Genomic DNA, 21,415 nt, shown 5'->3' on the forward strand with positions numbered 1-21,415 from the left:
AATTTCCTGACGGGGTTTCCAGGGGGTCTATACGCAGCCGCATCGCTTTGGCCAGGGATCGCTATACAGCCGCAATATGGCTGTATGAAGATCCCTGGTATTTTTTCCTATTTTCCCTATTTTTTTTTTATGTTTAGAGTGTGGGAATTTTTTTTTTTAAAAATTATGTGGGGTCCCCCCTCCTGAAACTTTTTAACCCCTTGTCCCCCATGCAGGCTGGGATAGCCAGAATGTGGAGCTCCGACCGATTCGGACTTCACACCCTGACTATACCAGCTGCAAAAAAGGTCCCCTAATGCCGATTTTTGTTTTTAGGGGTATCTGTTGGGGGGGCCCCCAGGTTTATTTTGCCCTGGGGCCCCATTGCTGCTTAAACCGGCCCTGGTAAACAGGGTGGTGAAAAAATGTCAAAAATGGGTGGGTAGCACAGTGAGTTTACTAGACAGAGAGGGGGAAATGCAGCATACACAGTGAAAAAGAGGAGACAGATGCGTCAAAGAGAAACCATAACCAAGAATTGAACTTCATCCCAATCAGTAGCTGATACCCCCTTTCCCATGAGAAATATTTTCCTTTTCACAAACTGATCATCAGGGGGCTCTCTATGGCTGATAATGTGGTGAAACCCCTCTCACAGTGTGATGTCAGGACCTTGTGATAAATGTCAGAATGTACTGTAAATGAGGGAGAGAAAAGATTTTACAATGGGCAAACACTGACTAAATCATTTATACATAATTATTGTAAAAATGAAGCACTTTTTTTATTACATTATTTTCACTGGAGCTCCTCTTTATGAATAGTAAAAAATAGTTGCATTAATAGTGGCATGTGGATGAACTTAAAGAGTAACTGTTAGGCATAAAATACTAAATTAATTATCAACTGCAGGCTATTAAATTAATAAAAAGGATGCTAACCAGGCAATTCAAAAGTTTGAAACCAATCTTAGGGCTGGTGCACACCAGAGCGGTTCTGTAGCGTTTTTTTAAAACGCTTGCAGGGGGAAAATCGCTTGGCAAATGAAAGTGAATGGGACAGTGCACACCAGAGCGGGTTGTTTTTTCCACAAACGCAAACTCAGGGGCTGTAGCATTTTGTCGATTTCTGAGGCATTTCTGCCTCAATGTTAAAGTATAGGAAAGTGGTTTTCCAGGCATTTTTGTTACAGAAGCTGTTCCGTGACAGCTTTTACTGTAACAATATTTGTAATCTGCTACACAAAACGCTCCCAAAAATGCTAGGCATCTTTAGAAAACCTCTCTAAACATGCCTAGAATCGCTCTGTAATCTGCTTCAAAAACCCTCTAGTATTTTGAGGATCTGCTAGAGGTTTTTGGTGTGCACTGGGCCTTACTTTTATCCACATGAGCTTTTCTCTCCCCATGCCCCCAGGCTCTAACAGCGTACACAGGACAAAAAAAAGTGACATGTATGCTGGATCAGCCTGATTGGCTGAAGCCTCTGTAACTCACCTCTCTTCTCTCTCATTGGCCGCCTGTTGTCACCTTATCTGTGTGGTCGCAGCGGCAGCTAGGGCACAGAGAGGGGGGCCCAGAAGCTTTCTTCTGTCACTGGCCTCGTCCCCCCTCCTCCAGTGTCATGTCCCCCTGTCTCCGATCATCTGCCGCCGCCGCATTCCCCCTCTTCCCCGTGCTGCAGATTGGGGAAGGATAAAAGTGGCGCACACAGACTCACCTAATATTGGTTCCAGGCTCTGCAGTTCCCTTCTATTCTCTCTGCACTGCCTCCGGTGGTAGTGCAGAGAATAGATGGGAACAGAAGCGCTTGGATCCAATATTAGGTGAGTCTGTGTCTGCTGCATTTATTCCTCCCCACTGTGCAAATAATCAGTGCGGGGAGGAGGGGGGTGCAGGTGGGGAGGAATCCAGCCGGAGAACACAAGATGGCCCCTGCCATCTACAGAACTCTCCAAATTTACTGCACTTACTGCACTGAAACCAAAACCTGGACACTACAATACATCTGTTATGTAAGCAGAGCAAGTATTTATCTACTTACATATGTGTTTTTTTGGGGGGCATATTTTTGCTAATAGTTTCACTTTAAGCACAAATGTGGACGTATAAGGTATACCTAGTACATAAATCCTTTCAGTAAGGATTCCTGTAGGCAATAGCCTCTAACAGGTGTACATTCAAAAAGGGTGCCATGGTAAGTTGCGTGTCGCTAGAGGCATTTCATTAAAATTACAGGTATTCCACTACTTAATTCCGATAGTAAAACATAGATAACTTTTTACTAACATCTCACCTAAGCCTAAGAAAGCAAAATAGTGCACACATAGCAGAACAGAAATGCTAGCGTTGCGGAAAAGTTTATGGGCCGCAGGAAAAACCGCATATAAAAATGCATATGCATTTTCTATGTGTTTTCAAATCTGCATGTTTAAAAACGCTGGTTTTGTTGCATAATATTCTTAAAACACAGCAAAAACACACATAATGAAAGTCAATGGGAACGCAATGGTATGCGTTTTTCATGCGTTTTATATGCGTTTTTTTCCCACCCAAGCAGTAAAAACGTAGCAAAAATGCACACAACATTAACATAAAACATGACATAAATTGCATCCCTTCACATTATGTTCTTTGTGCACCCAGCCAAAATGAAAATTAGAGATATCAAGGCAAGAAAAGACAAATAACATTTATATCGCGCTTTTCTCCTGGCGGACTCAAAGCGCCAGAGCTGCAGCCACTAGGACACGCTCTATAGGCAGTAGCAGTGTTAGGGAGACTTGCCTAAGGTCTCTTACTGAATAGGTGCTGGCTTACTGAACAGGCAGAGCCAAGATTCGAACCCTGGTCTCCTGCGTCATCCAGCCACTGGGAACATTTTACACTAAAATGGGCATGATAAAATACAAATATGGTAAAGGATCATACACATGCTCAACAAAAGTCCTTTAAATGCACGATTATCAAACAATTGAAGAAGTTGGACAACTTTTGCAAAGTAAAGTTCGACAACTTTTTTCAAGACGCCAAGGCATTATCACTGATAAGAGGCAACCAATGACTGATAAGACGCAGCTCAAGTCAATCCAACTGTTTGATTGACTTGAGCTGTGTCTTATCAGCTGTTGGTCGCCTCTTATCAGTGATAACGCCTTGTCGTCTTGACAAAAGTTGTCCAACTTTACTTGACAAAAGTTGTCCAACTTCTTCAAGTTGTTTGATAATTTAAAAGACTTTTGCATTTAAAAGACTTTTGTTGAACATGTGTATGTGGCTTAAGGACATAACAGTAGTGGAAGAGATTAAGAAAAGGTGGCAAGAATATACAGAAGAACTATACCAGTGATGACTAACCTTGGCACTCCAGCTGTGGTGGAACTACAAGTCCAATGAGGCATTGCAATACTCTGACAGCTCTGGGATTTGTAGTTTTGTCACAGCTGGAGTGCCAAGGTTATCCATCACTGAACTATACAAACAAGATCACTGATAACCCTGTGTCATGCTGCTTGCTGTTTGAATTCCTGCTGGTGTCACACGATGGACTTTACATGAACTTCCGCTGTCCACCAGCAGAGGTCTCACCTCATCTCTGGAACTCTGTGAATAGTCACCTGACCATTGTCATGCTGCTGGTGTCACACTATGGACTTTACATGAACTTCCGCTGTCCACCAGCAGAGGTCTCACCTCATCTCTGGAATTCTGTGAACCGTCACCTGACCATTGTCATGCTGCTGGTGTCACACTATGCACTTTACATAAACTTCCGCTGTCCACCAGCAGAGGTCTCACCTCATCTCTGGAACTCTGTGAACAGTCACCTGACCATTGTGCAGTATTTAAGGTTGCCTCTAGCAGAAGAACATCGCTAGATCATTTTGTGCTGTAGGCCTTGTGCTCTGGTCACCCATCCTTGTTCTTAGCTCCTTGCTTCCTGTATCTAGTATTGATCTCCTGGTATCGACCTCTTGCCTTGTCTGACTACTATCTTGCTCACTGTCTTGTACACTTCTGATTTTTTGGTCATTGATCCTGGTTTGTACGACAATTCTCCTGTGTGCTGATTCTGCTGATACGTGTCTGTATATATTTCATTACTATTACTATTGAATATATTGTGTGATCCATGTTCCTGTGTGTTGCTATTGTAAATATTGTGTGACCCGTGTCTGTGCATATTTGTTGTATATTAGTTGTTGTATGTTAGTCAGGATAATATCGGGGCACTGCTGTCATTGTATGATTGCATGCATATTGTTTGTATGTGTATTTGCACTTCTGTAAATAAGCAAGAAGTTTTAAATCAGGATGATACCATTTATTGGCTAACTAAAAAGAATAAGAATAAGCAAGCTTTCGGCCTTGCAGCCTTCATTGGGCTTACATCCTGTTTGTTTGCAGGCTGATGGTACAGACAGCTATATACATGCAACATCAAAAGGGAAAATATAGATTTTTTTTCAAGCATAAATACATGTCATTAAGATGCCTTAAGTGAAACAGAACATCTAAATGGGGTGAGAGGTTGTTAGCTGAGATAAGGATCCTTGTTTACACCACGCTCCCAGACCTGGGAGTTGGACTGACACAGAGGTATCATAAATTCTGAGTTCACAAGTTTATCTATACAGGCTGAGAAAGAGTTTAGATATCATCAGCCTCATACCAATATAAAAAGTTTTTGTCCTTTTTCATGCCCTTGTCAACTGCTTTGAACCAATTTATAAATTTTGTTTCTGCTATTAATCGATCAGTTGACATTTTGAAGCCACCCTTCAGGGCAGTGACACGAAGATCATACATGCTGTGTCCTTTGGAACGAAAGTGTGTAGCAACTGGGAGTTCAGATTTGGTATTGTTAATAGTTTGCCTGTGTCCAGTTTGTCCAGTTTCTCCCACGCACATAACATTGGGGCATTTAGCACACATGATCAGATATACCAGATTGGTGGAACCACAGGAAAATGTGCCTTGTACTCTGTACTCCTGTTGTGAACCTGGTATCGTTAACCTGTCAGTGGAGTAAATGTGTCTGCAGGTCCCACACCTTTTTTGTCGGCAGGGTGATGTTCCGTTTTGTTGAGGCCTATTCAAAGAACTCCTGACAATCATCTGTTTCAGATTGTGTGGTTGCCGATATGACAAGAGGGGAGGTTTAGGGAATATCTTTCTTAGTCTGTGATCCTTGTGTAAAATGGGATGAAGTTCCTTAGCAATCCTCCTTAAGATTTCCAGGTGTGGGTTGTAGGTGTGGTTTTGCTTATATTTCAGGAGTTCAGTCCTGGGGATGATGCTGGTTTTCCTGATTTGGGCCTCAGCCATAGGAGGACTGTAACCTTGTTTAATGAAAGTGTTCTTAAGGCGATCCAGGTGCTTGTCTCTGCCCATCCTGTCATAACAAATCAGGTTGTACCTTATAGCTTGGCTGTAAATTATAGAGTTCTTAATCTGCTTGGGATGAAAACTGTCATATCTTAGGTATGTGGGACGGTCTGTAAGTTTGCGATACACAGAGGTTTGTAGGTTGTTACTACTGATGTATATGGTGGTGTCCAGAAAGTTAATCTCTGTGTGAGAGTAGGTAAGTTTCAATTTGATTGTAGGATGGAAGGCATTGAAGTTCCTATGGAACTGGAGAAGATCATCCTCACTTGCGGACCCGATGATTAAAATATCATCAATGAAGCGGAAGTAGGCCATGGGTTTTATGCGACATGCATTGAGGTATTCCTCTTCGATTTTGGCCATGAAGAGATTTGCATACTGTGGTGCAAATCGTGAACCCGTTGCCACGCCCATCTGCTGTAAATAGAGGTCCTGTCCAAAAGTGAAATAATTATGAGTGAGAATGAATTTGATTAGTCCAGCAATAGGCTTTACAAGTATGCCCTGACCCTGAAGATATTTACGACAGGCCGCAATACAATACCATCATGGGGGATGTTCGTGTACAGGGACTCCACGTCCATCGTGGCCAGTATGGTTCCCTGTCGCCATGCATTGATAAATGTAATAGAAATTAGATATTCCTGAAAAGCAGTCCTGCCAATGGGACCGGCAACGCTAACCCTGAACACAGGATGAAGGAGGTTGTACAGGAGAGCAAGGCCACGCTTTCTGACATAACCTAGGCCAGGCCTTGCATGAGGACAAAATGCAGGCTTAAAGAGAACACGAGGCATTGTTCTGACAATGAAATCCGCATACAGAGGCTGGGTCTGCCTATACAGCCCAGCCTCTGTTGCTATCCAGATCCCCCCCTAAGCGCCCCCTGCGCTCTGCGATCACCCATAAATGTGTTTACCTCTGTATTGTCAGTCTCAGTGCTCCCCCAGCCTCCTGCATAGCTCCGGTCCCCGCCCGTGTCCCTTCCCTCCAATCAGCGGGGAGGGATGGGGTGCGGGCGGGGACTGGAGCTATGCAGGAGGCTGGGAGAGCGCAGAGACTGACAATACAGAGGTAAACACAGCCCACTGTGACACGCTGCGTATCGGCAGCGCGGCTGTGATTTATAGGGGATAACAGAATGGGGGATAACAGAGCGCAGGGGGGGCTTAGGGGGGATCTGTATAGCAACAGAGGCTGGGCAGTATTGGAAGACCCAGCCTCTGTATGTGAATTTCATTGTCAGTATCCCACCTCGGGTTCTCTTTAAAGCAATGCATTTTGTTGTCATGCATTGATAAATATAATAGAAATGAGATAATCCTGAAAAGCAGTCCTACCAATGGGACCGGCAACGCTAACCCAGCACACAGGATGGAAGAGGAGGTACAGGAGAACAAGGCCACGCTTTGTGACACAACCCAGGCCTTGAATGAGGACAAAATGCATGCTTAAAGTGAACCCGAGGTGAGAGTGACATGGAGGCTGCCATATTTATTTCCTTTTAAACAACACCAGTTGCCTGGTTGTCCTGCAGATCCTCTGCCTCTAATACGTTCAGGCATAGACCCTGAACAAGCATTGATCAGGTGTTTCTGACAATAATGTCTGACCTGGCAAGATTACCTGCATACTTCTTTCTGGTTTAATTCACACACCACTGCGTCCAAATAGATCATTATGGCTGCCAGGTAACTGGTATAGTTTAAAAGGAGATAAATATGGCAACCTCCATCTCATTCTCACCTCAGGTTCACTTTAAACCAATGCAGTTTGCCGCCATGCATTGATAAATATTATACAAAGGAGATATTCCTGAAAAGCAGTCCTATTCCTATCTTGGACCAGCAATGCTAACCCAGCACAGATGTTCATGGTGCTTGTTCGGGGGATGTTGCGAAGTCGGTTCCAATACACGATTTATTCATTTTTATTTGTGTCAGACGGACTGCATTTGCTGTGGAGAGGCGGATACGCCTATCTGTAACAATGCCTCCGGCAGCCCTGAAACAACGTTCGGACATAACACTGACGGCAGGGCAAGCCAGCACCTCTATTACGTACAGTGCCAGTTCGTGCCAGGTATCTAGCTTAGAGACCCAATAATTAAAGGGGACTGATGGATCATTGAACACGGCTACACCATCTGACATGTAGTCCTTGACCATCCTCTGCAGGCGAGCGGTGTTGGAGGTGGAACTGTGCAAATGCTATTCTGTGGTCTGCTGCCTGGGTGTCAGAAAACTTGGACATTGCCGATACCATTCCCTTGTGGGCACTAGCTGCAGCTTGTGTTGTTCTTTGCTCCCCTCCTAGTTCTGGGTTAGCGGAAGTCAGTCTGTCGGCATGGCTGGAGGAGGATGCAAATCTCTTCACCAATTTCTCCACAAGGGCCTTCTGGTACTCTTGCATTTTTACCTGTCTGACACTTTCTTCAATCAATGTTGGAAAATTTTCTTTGTATCGTGGATCCAGAAAGGTATAAACCCAGTACTCCACGTCCGCCAGAATTCGGACAATGTGCGGGTCGCGTTCAATGCAGCCTAACATGAACTGAGCCATGTGTGCCAGAGTCCCAACAGGTTGCTCGTCATCATCATCATGCTCTGTGCTTGCTTGTGATGTACCATCACCAGCATCATGCCCACCTTCTTCCACGTCTTCTCCTGCCCATTCCCGCTGAATTGTGGAAGTCAAACGTGCACGGCCATGTCCCTCGGCAGTGGAAGCGTCCAAGTCCTGCTCCAATTCCAGCTGTTCCTCGTCCTCTTCATCATACAAGGGACCATCAGTTCCTGAGGCAGATTGCCTGATGTGGATAATATCACGCTGTGCGGTGTCCTCTTTGAATTCCTCCTCTTCCATCCTGATTGCATCTTCCTTGATCTATAAATTGATTTCTTCAGTAAACACAGCAGTGGTATTGTAATGCTGACTAATGAGTTATCACCGCTAACAAGCAAAGTGGATTGCTCAAAGTTTTGGAGGACTTCACAGAGGTCCAACATGGTGGCCCATTCTGAACCACAAAAGTTTGGCAGCTGACTGCCTCGGTACTGCTCCATCAGGTACTGGACTACTGCACTCTTCTGCTCGCAAAGGCGTGCTAACATGTGCAACGTCGAAATCCAGCGTGTGGGCACATCAGACACCAAGCGATGGTCGGGTAGACTGAATCGCTGCTGCAACTTGGTGAGTGCGGCCAGAGCGGTACTGGATTTGCGAAAATGCTTTGCTACTCGTCGCACCTTCTGCAGAAGATCCGCCACGTCTGGGTATGTCCTCAGGAACCGCTGAACCACTAGGTTCAGAACGTGGGCCAGGCAAGGGATGTGTCTCAGCTTTGCCAACTGTAATGCGCTAATGAGATTGCTCCCATTATCACATACAACCAGGCCTGGTTCAGGTCCAGCGGTGCCAGCCACAACTGGGTCTGTTCCTGTATTCCCTTCCAAATTTCAGCACCTGTGTGCTGCTTATCTCCAAGGCAGATCAGCTTTAATAAGGCCTGCTGACCAGTGGCGGACACAGTCAGCAGTGGGCCCCTGTGCAAAATTGCAACTGTGGGCCCCTATGTCCTTGCAAAAAATGGGTGTGGCTATAACCTGCGGTGCAAAAAATGGGTGTGGATACAACCGGCAAAAAAATGGGTGTGGTAATGACCGGATGAGGGCGGGGCTAACTGTAATTTAAAGTGAACCCGGGGTGAGAGTGATATGGAGGCTGCCATATTTATTTCCTTTTAAACAATACTAGTTGCCTGGCAGCCCTGCTGATCTATTTGGCTGCAGTAATAAACTGAATTACACCAGCAACAAGCATGCAGCTAATCTTCTCAGTACTGACAATATTGTCAGAAACCCCTGACCTGCTGCATGCTTGTTCAGGGTCTATGGTTGAAAGAATAAGAGGCAGAGGACCAGCATGGCAGCCAGGCAACTGGTATCGCTTAAAAGGAGAGAAATATGGCAGCCTCAATATTATTCTCACCTCAGGTTCCCTTGAAAAGTGCAACGCAAAGACAGTGGGCCCAAGTTTTGGTGACCCTTTCCACAGAAAATTCACATAATTGTGCAGGTTTTCTCAAGAAAATACACATAATGTGAGCAGATTTGCCCAGAAAATACGTGCAATCATGTCGGCAGATATGCCCAGAAAATACGTGCAATCATGTTGGCAGATATGCCCAGAAAATACGCGCAATCATGTCGGCAGATTTGCCCAGAAAATACGTGCAATCATGTCGGCAGATTTGCCCAGAAAATACATGCAATCATTTAGCAGATTTGCCCAGAAAATACATGCAATCACATGGCAGACCTGCCCAGAAAATACATGCAATCATGTCGGCAGATTTGCCCAGAAAATACATGCAATCATGTGGCAGACCTGCCCAGAACATACACCTGCTAATATAAATTTAAAAAAAACATTTACTCACCTGCAGCAGCAGACCTTCTGTCCCAGCCTCCATCCGGCGCGCAGCTCCCATGGGTGGTTGGGTGGGTAGGTAGCCTGGTGGGTGGGTGGGTAGGTAGGTAGGTAGCCTAGTGGGTGGGTAGGTAGGTAGCCTGGTGGGTAGGTAGCCTGGTGGGTGGGTGGGTAGGTAGCCGGGTGGGTGGCTGGGTAGCCAGGTGGGTAGGTAGCCTGGTGGGTGGGTAGGTAACCAGGTGGGTAGGTAGTCAGGTGGGTGGGTAGGTAGCCTGGTGGGTAGGTAGGTAGCCTGGTGGGTGGGTGGGTAGGTAGCCTGGGGGGTAGCTAGCCTGGTTGGTGGGTGGGTAGGTAGCCTGGTGAGTGGGTAGGTAGCCTGGTGGGTAGGTAGGTAGGTAGGTAGGTAGTCTGGTGGGTGGGTGGGTAGCCAGGTGGTTAGGTAGCCTGGTGGGTGGGTAGGTAGCCGGGTGGGTGGCTGGGTAGCCGGGTGGGTAGGTAGCCTGGTGGGTGGGTAGGTTGCAAGGTGGGTAGGTAGCCGGGTGGGTGGGTAGGTAGCCGGGTGGGTGGGTAGCCTGGTGAGTAGGTAGGTAGCCTGGTGGGTAGGTAGCCAGGTGGGTAGGTAGCCTGGTTGGTGGGTGGGTAGGTAGCCTGGTGGGTGGGTAGGTAGGAAGCCTGGTGGGTGGGTGGTTAGGTAGCCGGGTGGGTGATTAGGTAGCCGGGTGGGTGGTTAAGTAGTCTGGTGGGTGGGTGGGTAACTAGCCCGGTAGGTAGGTAGCCGGATGGGTGGTAGGTAGGCAGCCTGGTGGGTGGATAGGTAGGTAGCCGGGTGGGTGGTTAGGTAGCCGGGTGGGTAGGTAGGTAGCCTGGTGGGTGGGTAGGTAGGTAGCCTGATGGGTGAGTAGGTAGCCGGGTGGGTAGGTAGCCTGGTTGGCGGGTGGGTGGGTAGTTAGCCTGGTAGGTAGGTAGCCAGGTGGGTGAGTGGGTAGGTAGCCGGGTGGGTGGGTAGGTAGGTGGCCTTAGGTAGGTAGCCAGGTGGGTAGGTAGGTAGCTGGGTAGGTAGCTATCCGGGTGGGGGGCCCGACTCATATCCTCCCTCCCTCACCTCGGGGGGGCCCCCCTCCCGGTATGCACGGCGGGAGAGCCGAGCAGCAAATACAGGAAGTCTCCGGGGCTCCAGCAGGCGCTAGAGGTTCAGCCGCTTGGTCTCCACTGTCTCCTCTCCTCTGTATATCGCTTGCTACTTCCTGGTTTAGTAGCGAGCAGTATACAGAGGAGTGGAGACAGGGGAGACCAAGTGGCTGAGCCTCTAGCACCTGCTGGTACCCAGAGCCTTCCTGTATTAGCCGCTCAGCTCTCCCACCGCATGAGGGGTGGGCCACGAGGTGAGGGGGGGGAGGATAGTAGTCGGGGCCCCCTAGGAAAAATAATAATAATAATAGAAAAAAAAAAAACAACAAAGCAATACTTAATGGGCCCCTGAAGCAACAGAACTTCAGGGGCCCTCGTGTGGCGGCACGGCCGTATGTCCGCCCGTGCTGCTGACGCATAGAAACAGCTGTGCTGCACCGCATCCATGCACCTATTGCTGAGTTAGCGCTGCCGGATGAGGTAAAGTTTGGAGAGGCGGTGGAGGAGAAGGAGCAAGAGAGGTAGGTGCTGTCATCAACTCGTAGGGATGCAGGTGCGGCTATTTGAGGTGTTGGCAAAACTTGTGCCATAGCGGGTGAGGTGTCGCTCCCAGGCTCCACAAGGTTCACCCAGTGCGCCGTAAGGGAGATGTACCAACCCTGGAAAAACACTCTCGTCCACGTGTCAATGGTGAGGTGAACCTTGCAGGCAACTGCATTTTTCAGGCTTCGGGTGATGTCTGCAACCACGTGCTCCTGTAATGCTGGCATGGCACAGCGCGCAAAGTAGTGGCAACCGGGAACCACATACCGTGGTATGGCCATCAACATCATGGATTTGAAGCTCTCCGTCTTAACCACTCTATATGGCAGCATTTCGCAAGCCAGGAATTTGGCAATGCTGGCTGTTAGTGCCATGGCCCCGGGGTCCTTTGCTGGCAATTTTCTCCTGCTCTCCAATATCTCCGGGACAGACAACTGTACAGTAGGCTCGCACACTGAAGGGCAGTTGGTTGTTGTCGTCGATGACTGGCAACAGTCAAGAGCACTACTGCTGCAACTGACATCAGGTACTGATGGTTGTCCAACACGTAATGGCTGGTCTGCTGAGGAGGGTCTGGTGTCCAAAACTGAGGCAGTGTTGCTGGGGACTGGAAGCGAGCCGGTACCCTGGCCTTGTGTGTCTGCCCACAGATTGCGACGTTTGGCTTCCATGTGGCGGAGCATGCTGGTGGTGGTGAGGTTGTTGACATTTTTTACCCTGCTCATTGTGGTCCTGCACACCTTGCAAACCACCTTGGTTACATCCTCCCTGCTGGTGTCAAAAAAAGACCAGACATTTGAAGACCTACTGCTTTGCTGGGGAGTTTGGCGCATTCCTCTTTTGCATCTCACTTGTGCGCTTGTTGTGGTCGATATTCCCTGAATACTTTGTGGTACAACGCAAACTCTTGCAGCAGTGGGTTCTTCAGATTACTTATCTGTAGTGCTATCCCGAGGGCGATGGCCTGCTTCCCATGTTGGATCTGTGAACTCATCGTCCGTAACCTCCTCTTCCATCTCATGTGTGTGCACTGGACTAGAGCTCCTCAGAACAACCTCTGCGCACCTCAGTCCAATTCCTTCCTCATCTTGGCAGACCTCCTGCGATCAAATTCCTGCGCACATTGCGAGATTTGGGTGTCTTCGCCCTCGCTTTGCCTTTCAGTAATTGGTGCATTTTCAGCATCCACTGCTTGTGAATCCAGGCACAACATTTGTGGCTGTTCCATTGACATTTCACAGATGCAAGATTGCACATCTGGGGGGGGGGGGGGGGGGGAGAATAGCTCCTGTGAATATCCCATTTTGTCGTGGAACAATTGGTCGGACTCAGCATGTGGCCGTTGTGTGCATGGTGTAGCTGCCGGTTGTGTCACGTTTGTGCCCACTGGCTCCATGTAACTGGCAGAGGACCTCGTGCCTGACAAGGATTGGCTGGTGCTTAACCCGCTGCTGGACGCTTGAGAGGTCAACCAATTAACTACCTGGTCCCATTCTTGTGGGTTATTGAGGGTTGTTTTTTGCCCGTACAAGATGCGTGGTATTGAGTGGGTTTTCTTCTTTGGTGCGCAAACATGGCCTCTGCGTGACCCGTCAGGGGAAACACCACTTCCCTGTAATGATAGTGTCAGCAAGAACAAATTTCTGATTATGTGGTGATCTGCAGTATCACCAATAATACAGATACTATATCTGATTATATGGTGATCTGCAGAATCACCAATAATAGAGATATAGTAAACAAATGACGTAAGAGATGTGTCACAGGCCACTAGCTTTATTGCACAAGTGTAGTGATTGGTGCAAACAGTATTTCACTGATAGGAGATCAGTGGTTACCTCACCAGTGGCAAGGGCCCACTGTTGAGAGAGTAGTCAGGCAGAACTGGTTGGCAGCAGAAGGGCAGATAGAGGTACAGAATCGACAGGCAGATACGTAGTGAGGTACAGGCAAAGGTCAGAAACAAAGTCAGATAAGCAGAGGTACAGGATCAGCAGGCAGATTCAGAGTGAGGTTCAGGCTAAGGTCGGCAATGAGATCAGATAGACAAGGTACAGAATCACAGGGCAGAAGAATAGTCAGAGAACAAGCAAGAGTCAAACACAGAAAAATACAATGGTATTGAATACTACTGATTACAGCTATCGAGGTCTGAGTGCTAACACAAAGTATTCGCAACAGCAGACAAGGAGCAATTGACAGCCAGCTCCTTATATGCTGAGAGTCACTCAGCCGAGCCGCCCAGAAGCCCAGCAAATCAGGAGGCCTCCTGAGGCCAGCTGACTGGAGAGTCAGCTGACCCTCCTTTGCAAGAGATAAAGGTCCTGCCGCCGGGCGCACGCGCGCAGCCCTGTGTCTATGTGTGGCTGAAGGACCTTGTGACTGAGCGGCGGGGAACGCCGCCGGCTGAGATGCGGAAGCGGCGGCATGCCGCTCTCTGCTGTTGCGGTATCCCCGCCGCCTGTTACAGTAACCCCCCCTTGAGGCGTGGACTCCGGACACGTTACACACAGTTTTTCAGGATGCTGCTCATGGAATTTCTGTCTCAGTTCCTCAGCATGCATACGATGACCCGGTACACAAGATCTCTCCTCAGGGCTATACCCCTTCCAATGAACGAGGTATTGCACAGAATTGCGCACCCGACGAGAATCCAAAATCTGTTCAATCTCATACTCTGGTTCTCCATCAATCACCACAGGGGGGGGATAAGAGGGATCCACATGCACAGCCGGCTTCAACAAAGACACATGGAAAGACTTAACACCTCTCATACTGGGCGGCTGCGCAATCACATATGTCACATCATTAATCTTTTTGGACACCGGGTATGGGCCTATGAACCTGGGGCCCAGTTTAGCCGAGGGTTGTCTCAAGGCAAGATGACGGGTGGACACCCATACTAAATCCCCAGGTGCAAACTCCCATTCCACAGAACGCTTTTTATCAGCCTGTCTTTTCTGGCTCTGAAAAGATTTCTCTAAATTTCTCCTGACCAAAATCCAAATCTCCTTGAGAGACAACTGCCATTCTCCCAGAGCAGGGAACGGGGAAGACACCACTGGTAATGGGGAGAACCTGGGGGAGCTCCCAGACACCACTTGGAAAGGAGAAAAGCCCGAAGAGAAGCTTTTCCCAATATTGTGCGCAAATTCAGCGAAAGGAAGGAATTTAACTCATTCCAATTGGGTATCAGCCACGTAGCATCGGAGGAACTGCTCCAAAGACTGATTAACCCTCTCCATTTGCCCATTTGTCTGTGGGTGGTAGCCGGACGAGAAGGACAATTTCATACCCAAGTGATGACAGAAGGCCCGCCAGAATCTGGACACGAATTGGACTCCCCTATCTGACACCACATTCTCCAGAATCCCATGTAACCGGAAAATGTGTTGAATGAAGAGATCTGCCAGTTCTTGAGCAGAGGGGAGTCCGTCCAGTGGAATAAAATGGGCCATTTTACTGAATCTGTCGACTACCACCCAAATGACGGTTTTGCCATCAGACCTGGGAAGTTCACCCACAAAATCCATGGATATGTGGGTCCAAGGTTGCTCAGGCACCGGCAATGACTGGAGTGTACCAGCAGGGGCCTGTCAGGAAGGCTTACTTTTGGCACAGACTGAACAATCCCTCACAAATTCTTTACAGTCAGTGGCCAGAGATGGCCACCAAACACATCTGGAGAGTAGATCCTGGGTTCTTACAACCCCGGGATGACTTGCGTTTTTATGAGCATGAAACAGTTGTAAAATCTGCAAACGGAGGTGTAAAGGTACAAACAGAACCCCAGCAGGTTTCCCCTCAGGGACATCTTGTTGGTAGGGCCCTAATGTGAGAGACCAATTTTCCCATGTTTCAGTTGCTGCTAAAACATTTTTCTCAGGCAGGATGTTTTTAGGGGTTGAAGGCTGTAGAGTCTCAGGATCAAAACATCTGGACAGGGCATCAGCTTTAATGTTTTTGTTTCCAGGTTTATAGGTAATTATAAATATAAATCTCGAAAAAAATAAAGACCAACGAGCCTGTCGGGGACTGAGTCTCTTGGCCCCCTCAATGTACTCTAAATTCTTGTGGTCTGTATAGACCGTAATCACATGTTCTGCTCCCTCAAGCCAATGTTGCCATTCCTCGAACGCAAGTTTAATGGCCAACAGTTCTCGATTTCCAATGTCGTAATTTCTCTCAGCGGGAGAGAACTTACGCGAGAAGAAGGCACAGGGATGTAATCTCTCTTGGAAACCAGAATGCTGAGACAGCACAGCCCCGACCCCAATCTCAGATGCATCCACCTCCACAATAAATGGGCAAGTGACATCCACGTGTCGTAAAATAGGGGCGGAGCAAAACAAAGTCTTTAATGATGAGAAAGCAGTATGTGCTTCCTCTGACCAATGGTAAGTATCTGCCCCTTTATTCGTGAGATCGGTGAGGGGCGACACTACAGAAGAAAAACCCTTAATAAATTTCCTGTAGTAATTAGCGAAACCCAGCAATCGCTGGAGTGCCTGCAGACTCAAAGGCTGAGGCCACTCCAGAACAGCCGACACTTTCTGGGGGTCCATGGAGAGGCCCGAAGTGGAAAGAATGTACCCCAGGAAAGGTACTTCAGACACCTCAAAAAGACACTTTTCTACTTTCGCATATAAGCAGTTCTGTAGAAGTTTCTCTAATACAAACTTCACATGCTTTCTATGCTCTGACACATTCCGGGAAAAATCAATATATCATCCAAATAGACTAGGACAAAACGTCCCAGGACCTCTTTGAATACTTCATTAACAAATTCCTGAAAGACAGCGGGCGCGTTACACAGCCCCGAAGGGCATAACCAGGTATTCGTAGTGCCCGTCGGGCGTGTTAAATGCCGTCTTCCATTCATCCCCTTCTCTTATGCGTACCAGATTGTACGTCCCCCTCAGGTCCAATTTAGAGAAGATACAAGCATCAGTGACCTGATAAAACAGGTCATCAATTAAAGGTAAAGGATAGCGATTCTTAATAGTAATTTTATTAAGTTCCCTGTAATCGATACATGGGCGGAGCCCGCCATCCTTCTTTTGTACAAAAAAGAACCCTGCTGCGGCCGGAGACCTGGAAGGATGGATAAACCCCTTAGCTAGGTTCTCTTTAATGTACTCCTGCATGGCTAATTTCTCAGGACCTAAGAGGTTATAGAGATGACCTCTAGGGGGCATAGTTCCTGGCCTTAACTCATTTGGACAGTCATAACTTCTGTGAGGTGGAAGTTTGTCTGCCGACTTGGCGCAGAATACATCAGAAAATTATGCATATTGCGGAGGCAGACCCTCAATCTGAACCTTGGTGGCACATATGGCAACCTTCTCCAAACAATGATGATAACAGAAAGGAGACCAGCTTAACAACTGGCCGGAACTCCAATCTATCTGAGGGGAATGTTGTTGGAGCCATGGCATGCCAAGGATTACAGTAGAGGTGGCCATTTTTAACACAAAGAACTGTAACTTTTCCTTGTGAAGGCCCCCTATCTGACATAATAAGACCGGAGTCCGAGAAAGAGGCTGTTTGCCCTGTAGTGGAGAATTGTCCACTGCAGTGACAAAAATTTGTCTGTTTAAAGAGACAAGGGGAATCCCCAATTTCATAACAAAACCATGATCTATAAAATTAGCTGCAGAGCCCGAGTCTATAAATGCCTGGGTAGATACCACTTGATCTCCCCAGGTAATAGAACAAGGAAGTAGTAAACGTTTATCTGGTAGAGGTAAAACTGGCTCGCCTAGGGTAGTACCTCTAGCTACACCTAGGCGGCAGAGTTTTCCGACTTCCGTTGGCAATTCTGCACAATGTGACCTTTTTCAGCACAGTATAGACAAAGTCCCTCTGTCCGTCTCCGATTCTTCTCTACCTCTGACATTTTGGAATGTCCGATCTGCATCGGCTCATCCGGAGGAGGGGGAGGAGAAAAGATGGGAACAGTCTTTACATTACCACAGGTTTGTTTTTGATAACATATACGGCGATCGATCTTAACTGCTAGTGAGATCGCCTCGTCAACCGTCTTAGGTTCCGGATGACTGAGCATAACATCGGAAACAGGGTCTGACAAACCGGTCAAAAAGCAATCTAAAAGTGCAAACTGCCCCCACCTAGCCGAAACTGCCCACTTTCTAAATTCCGCAGCATAGGTCTCTACCAAATTGTGTCCCTGCCTGAGGGTCTTAAGCTTCCTCTCAGCAGTGACTGCGATATCTGGATCGTCGTAGATTATGGCCATGGCCTTAAAGAATTCTTGTACAGACGTTAAAGCCTCGTGACCACTGGGAAGATTGTAAGCCCATGTTTGAGAGTCCCCTGATAATAACGTTTTAATAAAAGTTACTCTTTGGCTCTCAGAACCTGACGAAATCGGTCTCAGTTCAAAATAAGAGAGGCAGCGATTCCTAAAATTCTGAAAATCAGACTTATGCCCTGAGAATCTTTCGGGCATGGGTATTCTAGGCTCTACAACTTGAGGGGACTGCACTGGTGCACCCGCAGTCTGGAGGGTCTAAACTACCTCAGACAGCTGGTTAATCTGTGCCTGTTGGTTATTGACCGTTTCGGTTAAATTACAGTGGCTTGCAAAAGTATTCGGCCCCCTTGAAGTTTTGCACATTTTGTCACATTACTGCCACAAACATGAATCAATTTTATTGGAATTCCATGTGAAAGACCAATACAAAGTGGTGTACACGTGAGAAGTGGAACGAAAATCATACATGATTCCAAACATTTTTTTACAAATCAATAACTGCAAAGTGGGGTGTGCGTAATTATTCAGCCCCCTGAGTCAATACTTTGTAGAACCACCTTTTGCTGCAATTACAGCTGCCAGTCTTTTAGGGTGTGTCTCTACCAGCTTTGCACATCTAGAGACTGAAATCCTTGCCCATTCTTCTTTGCAAAACAGCTCCAGCTCAGTCAGATAGATGGGCAGCGTTTGTGAACAGCAGTTTTCAGATCTTGCCACAGATTCTCGATTGGATTTAGATCTGGACTTTGACTGGGCCATTCTAACACATGGATATGTTTTGTTTTAAACCATTCCATTGTTGCCCTGGCTTTATGTTAAGGGTCGTTGTCCTGTTGGAAGGTGAACCTCCGCCCCAGTCTCAAGTCTTTTGCAGACTCCAAAAGGTTCTCTTTCAAGATTGCCCTGTATTTGGCTCTATCCATCTTCCCATCAACTCTGACCAGCTTCCCTGTCCCTGCTGAAGAGAAGCACCCCCAGAGGCGGCTGCCACCACCATATTTGACAGTGGGGATGGTGTGTTCAGAGTGATGTGCAGTGTTAGTTTTCCGCCACACATAGCGTTTTGCATTTTGGCCAAAAAGTTCCATTTTGGTCTTATCTGACCAGAGCACCTTCTTCCACATGTTTGCTGTGTCCCCCACATGGCTTGTGGAAAACTGCAAACGGGACTTCTTATGCTTTTCGGTTAACAATGGCTTTCTTCTTGCCATTCGTCCATAAAGTCCAACTTTGTGCAGTGCACGACTAATACTTGTCCTATAGACAGATTCCCTCACCTGAGCTGTAGATCTCTGCAGCTCGTCCAGAGTCACCATGGGCCTCTGGACTGCATTTCTGATCATCGCTCTCCTTGTTCGGCCTGTGAGTTTAGGTGGACGGTCTTATCTTGGTAGGTTTACAGTTGTGCCATACTCCTTCCATTCCTGAATGATCGCTTGAACAGTGCTCCGTGGGATGTTCAAGGCTTTGGAAATCTTTTTGTAGCCTAAGCCTGCTTTAAACTTCTCAATAACTTTATCCCTGACCTGTCTGGTGTGTTCTTTGGACTTCATGGTGTTGTTGCTCCCAATATTACCTTAGACAACCTCTGAGGCCGTCACAGAGCAGCTGTATTTGTACTGACATTAGATTACACACAGGTGCATTCTATTTAGTCATTAGCACTCATCAGGCAATGTCTATGGGCAACTGACTGCACTCAGACCAAAGGGGACTGAATAATTACACGCACGCCACTTTGCAGTTATTCATTTGTAAAAAATGTTTGGATTTGTTTGGAAATGTATGATTTTCGTTCCACTTCTCACGTGTACACCACTTTGTATTGGTCTTTCATGTGAAATTCCAATAAAATTGATTCATGTTTGTAGCAGTAATATGACAAAATGTGGAAAACTTCAAGGGGGCCGAATACTTTTGCAAGCCACTGTATTCACCGCTGTGGTCAAGGCCTTAACCTGGTTAACCAGTGCGTCCATAGACATTGTGGTCTGCTGTTATGTAACGACAGTGTCAGCAAGAACAAATTTCTGGGTTTTCTTCTTTGGTGCGCAAACATGGCCTCTGCGTGACCCGTCAGGGGAAACACCACTTCCCTGTAACGACAGTGTCAGCAAGAACAAATTTCTGATTATGTGGTGATCTGCAGTATCACCAATAATACAGATACTATATCTGATTATATGGTGATCTGCAGAATCACCAATAATAGAGATATAGTAAACAAATGACGTATGAGATGTGACACAGGTCACTAGCTTTATTGCACAAGTGTAGTGATTGGTGCAAACAGTATTTCACTGATAGGAGATCAGTGGTAACCTCACCAGTGGCAAGGGCCCACTGGTGAGAGAGTAGTCAGGCAGAACTGGTTGGCAGCAGACGGGCAGATAGAGGTACAGAATCGACAGGCAGATACGTAGTGAGGTACAGGCAAAGGTCAGCAACAAAGTCAGATAAGCAGAGGTACAGGATCGGCAGGCAGATTCAGAGTGAGGTTCAGGCTAAGGTTGGCAATGAGATCAGATAGGCAAGGTACAGAATCACAGGGCAGAAGAATAGTCAGAGAACGAACAAGCAAGAGTCAAACACAGATAAATACAATGGTATTGAATACTACTGTTTACAGCTATCAAGGTCTGAGTGCTAAAACGAAGTATTTGCAACAGCAGACAAGGAGCAACTGACAGCCAGCTCCTTATATGCTGAGAGTCACTCAGCCGAGCCGCCCAGAAGCCCAGCAAATCAGGAGGCCTCCTGAGGTCAGCGGACTGGAGAGTCAGCTGACCCTCCTTTGCAAGAGATAAAGGTCCTGCCGCCGGGCGCGCGCGCGCAGCACTGTGTCTATGTGCGGCTGAAGGACCTTGTGACTGAGCGGCGGGGAACGCCGCCGGCTGAGATGCGGAAGCGGCGGACACGCCGCTCTCCACTGCGGCGGTATCCCCGCTGCCTGTTACATTCCCCTGCCCCTTCATCTTTCACTGGATTTCTTCATAGTAGTCGTTACTTGACACAAAGAAAAATGAAATAAACTTTTTTGTTTATAGGCACAAGTTTTCCCAGCTAGCCCTGAAAGTACTGCTTATTTATACAACACCAAGCAACAGTAAAATTCAATAAACTGTGTTTTTTTACGGGCACAACTGTTCCCAGCTGGCACTGAAAGTACTGGGTTTTTTTCAACAATAAGCAACAGTAAAATTCAATAAATTGTGTTTTTTTTATGGGCACAACTGTTCCCATCTGGCACTGAAAGTACTGTTTATTTTCCAACAATAAGCTACAGTAAAATTCAATAAACGGTGTTTTTTTTCTGGGCACAACTGTTCCCAGCTGGCACTGAAAGTACAGTTTTTTTTAAAAAACAATAAGCATCCGTTAAATTAAATAAACTGTGTTTTTTATGGGCACAACTGTCGCCAGCTGGCACTGAAAGTACTGTTTTTTTTTTTCAACAATAAGGAACAGTAAAATTCAATAAACTGTGTTTTTTTTATGGGCACAACTGTTCCTAGATGGCACTGAAAGTACTGTTTTTTTTTAACAATGAGCAACAGTAAAATTCAATAAACTGTGTTTTTTTATGGACACAACTGTTCCCAGCTGGCACTGAAAGTACTGTTTTTTTTTCAACAATAAGCAACAATAAAATTCAATAAACTGTGTT

Source organism: Hyperolius riggenbachi, chromosome 10, assembly GCF_040937935.1.
Source record: "Hyperolius riggenbachi isolate aHypRig1 chromosome 10, aHypRig1.pri, whole genome shotgun sequence".
Taxonomy (NCBI): domain Eukaryota; kingdom Metazoa; phylum Chordata; class Amphibia; order Anura; family Hyperoliidae; genus Hyperolius; species Hyperolius riggenbachi.